Here is a 4,878-nt window from a genome sequence, read left to right as displayed (position 1 = left end):
CCTAGGAGGAAGACAACCACAAATTAACCAAGGATTTGCATTCAAGAAACTCTACTCTTAAAATGCCTGTGGGTTTTATTTTTATGTGTGTATATATATAAAAAATTATATGTATTATATGCTTAATGATATATAAACTTTATAAAAATATTTGTATACACACACACACACAGACACTATGTGTAAAGGTGAAAACTAGATACCAACTTATTTTTCCCACAACCTCTTTCGTAAGTGTTGGGCAAATATTCCTTTGCCATTTTTTCATGGTAAATTCTGCACAGCTGTTGCACAGAGGACCCTTGCCTGCAGATGACACATTCAGAAAGGAGCCACTGTCTCTCTGTATGTCCACTGTGGCCCAAACCCTAGGCCATGTGATGTCTGCCACAAAACCATTTCTGGCTTCACTGCAGAGCTCAATCTTACTAATTATCTCATTCCTTTGGTTTACCACATCTGTAAAATTAGGACAGATATCCAAGTTTTATAAATTAGCATGCTTTTCATCTGTAGATTCAAAGTAATTTCCACTGAGGATAAAAAGCAATACATAAATAGTAAGAAAATGAATGTTGTATTATTCATACAGATCAGGAGACTAAAAGCAGATAATGCTAACCTTTGTCAATCATAGCATAAGGGGAGGGTGGGGAGAAAAAATTGGGGGAAAAAAAGGAATCCATGCAATAGCTAACAAAACACATAATTACTTATCCCAGCTGTAGTTATGTTTTAAATATATCCTAATGTTTTTGGAAGCAGAGAATAAAGAACATTTAAAATTACTAGGACTTAAAAATGCAGTATTTGCTTTTGAAGGTATTTCCTAAGAGTCACAGAGAAGGCCATGTTCCTTCTATTTATGTTCTTGGGTGTCTGTAGCTAGTGGCTACTGGATGGAAGATAGGTGTAATGCTGACAAATATTCCAAAATCATCACTGTAGAAGAGTTAACCGAAAACATTACTGGAGGTAAGTAAGCTTACCATTCTTATTACTCCCCTGCAAAAGAACACTAGCATCAAAAATTATTAAAATGCTGATAAGAAAAGAGAAATAAAACACACAAATAACAAAGAAAATTGATTTATTGGAGTCTATAAACCAACAACTATTAGATTACATCTGCAACTGCAAACATTTCATTAAAATACTTAGCAGGGAAAAAAACCCTCACGTATATACACATTATATTTTGAAATTAAACTTTTCTTGAAATAGATATTCATATGTTGGATTAAATATTCATTATAATGAAAGGAGTCTAAACCATTTCCCTGGAAAATACTGTTGATTCCAAGAAAATTTTCTTTCAAATGTGTCTTACAGGAGAGCTCAGCATTTCATTTTAATCCACATCTTCAAAAATCAACTAATTTAACTTGAGCTTTCCAGAACTTTGGCTCCAACAGCCTCTGTTTCAGTGGTATTCTTGATACTACTATAAATGTTAATATCCAAACTAGTTTCTTGAAGCTTACCAGAAAGAAAATAGCATTGCAGCACAGAAATACAGGAGTGAACATGTGAGAAGAAGTACTTATGGCATTTACTGTAACAGTACATAACAGTGCAGGGTAGTTTTTCTAGGTATTGCACTATTTAAAGCTTCATCTAACTACAGACTCTTCCACATGACAACATTAAAGGAAATAAAAAGTTCTCCAAATATATTTTTAGGGCAAGGGGCCTCAGCCAAGAAAAAGTTTGTTAATCTGAAGAGAAACCATTTAGAACAGCAGAAAGCATTTCCATTGTCTCTGTAGTCATCCCTGCACAGAATTCACATGAGCTGTAATGTACAGCCATCGGCTCTTGCTCACTCAGCCAAAAACCTCAGTGATACAAACAACTGACGAAGCAGTTATCACAAAGGTCTGCTCGAATACATCCTGTCTGAAATATTAAATATCATTCTTCTGGGAATGGCTGTATTTCCCAACCCAAGCTTTGTATTTGTTATTCAGGTCAGGAAGTTATGAGAAACAGAAAAGGAAGGGAGATACGGAGCACTGACAGAACTCTGTCCCACAGGTTCATTTCCATTCCTGAAGGGATGGGGGGTGACACAAGCTCTTCCGGACAACTTTTTGAACTTTCCAACTTCTAATTCCAAATTCCAAAACTCACTTCAAAGTGGCAAGAGATTGTCAGAGGAGCATCTCAAACTTTTAAAGATCTTGGTTCCAAACACTGAAATACTATTCTCTCAATTGCTGGCAACCTCTACAGAATAGCTTTAGGAGCCAAATGTCTCAAGACCACAGTTGCCTTACTTTCAGGAAGCTGCACTACTTAACCAGTAGCAGAGATTCATTACGTAAAAGGATGCAGGGGATGGTATCAGCCACAAGGCTTCTTTTCTTAGGAAAAGTTCCTAATTAACAACACGAATTTTGTTTAATAAACTAATTTTCCCTGAATTTACCTTTTCAGGTGCCCACATAGTCAAATAAAGGAACAGAATCCTGGGTGCCCTTTGTGCCTGAAACTGGAGGGTTTGGTTTGGTGGCCTTTCATTAAAATTTAGCAACATCTGGGAGGAGAAGGGGGAGAGAATTCCGTTTGTTAATATTTTTCACTTCTGGTCATCTTAAATAATCATGCCTTAACCCACAACGCTCTGACAGAGAGCAGAAGCTGGCTGGTTTAATGACCTAGTTGCATCACAGAAATTACAGGAAAATACAAAGACTGTTCTTTCCCCAGTGGCAACTGGTGAAAAGCTTATAGAAAATCTGGCTGGAGGAAGCCTATAAAGAGAATAAGGAAGCTCCTCCAAGAAAAAAGAAATGTAAAACAAACAAACCAACCCTAAACCATCCAACAACAGACATGTCTCATGAAGTGGGAAAGCCTGCTTTCACAACAGCAAAACAATAAGCAGATGACTATTTATTATTGTGCATACTAACATCGATAACATACAAACATGTTATATAGTACCTAAAATGTAAAGTTAACATGTTTATTTCAGAAACATCTCGCATCAATTACACAAACTCTAAGGGGTTTTCTGTGTAGCAATATAGTGCTTATTAGCTGCTCAACAGTATCACCCAGGTAGGTCCCCTCACCCTATGTTAAAAATGCCTGTTTCAGTACGCTTTTGGAATGATTAAGCTAAAGTGAAAAAAAAATATTCATTTTAAAGGTCAGAGTAATAATGTTCTCATAAGGAATAAATACATAAAGCTGCTGCTGCTTTTAAAATTCTTAACATTTACACTCTCACACTGAACTCTCTGCAGATACAGTTACCCAAAGGTCACCTACAATACATGTATGAATCCACACCTTCCATGCACCAAGCTCTATGTGGTAAGGATGCACTGCACTGAGCACCCCAAGCTAAAAAAAATAAGATAGTTTGAAAAGATTGCCACCTGCCCTGGCAGAAGGGAGCAACAGCCCTAGAATTACTGAGGGCAGAAAAATCTTTGGGAGGGCTTAGTCAATTGAATGGCCCCCACAAAATGTCTGAAGACTTCAACTATGCTCAGAACCATCTCTGGCTCTCCAAAGATCTATTGTAGGGAGAAATGTTAAAATACCACATATTGTTTGTTTGTTGGGAAACTGGGTCATAAAATACTCCATTGTAAAGACAATGAGCAAAGTGGAATATTAAATGTGGCCTGAGAACCTTCACTGAGAATATTCTGTGTTTTGGCCAAGAATTACGGCATAGAAGTACCACATCCCAACAGAGTAGCAGAGTTGTACCAGATGTCTACAGTAAGTATGGAGACACTTTCACAACATGCCATATAATAATGACCAGTGATTTATGCAGAGACAGGATTAGCACTCTTGACCTTTAAAGTCCTTTATAAGTGACAAACTCCAAATGCATAAGACCATTGCCTTCTGCAAAAGCTTTTTTTGAGCTGTTGTTCCCGTGACACATTCCCTACTCCTCTTGCATCTTCCTCTCTTACCTTCCCCAAATAATTTCCTATTAATATCTGCATCAGAGGTTACTGGGCAAATTTTGGTGAGATCTGAGTATTTCTATGCTACAACATCAGCATGCTTTGGCTGTCAATGCTCTTTAATAAGTCCTAGGAAAGTTATGTACTTGAGAGTAATCCTGCAGAGTGGCAGTCTTCAAGACACTGTGCTGGGAAAAGCAGCACAATGAGACTGTCCAAGAACTAGTCTAAGAGCTCATTCACAAACTTTTATTTTCGGCATGTTTCAGAGTATTTGGCTTAATTCATTAATATCAACTGGTTTTGTAATATCTCTTGCTCAAAACTTTGTTAAATTCTTGGTAATACAACTCTGATAGAGCAATTCTGCTGATCCTCTTCCGTTCTTCCAGTTCTCCCTTTACTTCAGCCCAGAATGCCTCCCAGGACTTGTTTCATAAAATGTTGTAATATTTTTCATGTTTACACTTGTGATCCAGATCTATTTATTTTCCTACAAAAACAATGTAGGAGAGGTAAAACAAATGTCCCATATATGCTGTTTTGGAGATGTGACCTTTGTCAATCTACCAGAATTCACTCTTCCAATATACCTTCCCATACTGCCTTCAAACATCACTTGAAGCTAAGGCTTTTCAGCAACTGAAGTGATATGAATAATACATTAGTCAGATGTGGTTTATTCTTCCCCTTTCCTCCAAAGAACTGCACAGTTAAAGTTCCTTGTGGAGGGGCACGGGGAAGATCTGTTTCTAATGTAATGGTACCAGAGAAAGCAAAGTCCAAAGAGCACATCTTGCACTTACCTCCAAGGTATCAAGTTTTACAATGGCCTTCAGTTCCTTTTTTCTTCCCCGAGTTCTGAGAATAAACTCCCAGACTTGGAGATTCACATGCCTCTACAGCTACATGACATAATTTCACTATTGTTAATCCTGCA

This window comes from Acanthisitta chloris, unplaced genomic scaffold (genome assembly GCF_000695815.1).
Source record: "Acanthisitta chloris isolate BGI_N310 unplaced genomic scaffold, ASM69581v1 scaffold14879, whole genome shotgun sequence".
Lineage (NCBI taxonomy): Eukaryota > Metazoa > Chordata > Aves > Passeriformes > Acanthisittidae > Acanthisitta > Acanthisitta chloris.
Note: the sequence above shows the minus strand (reverse complement) of the source record.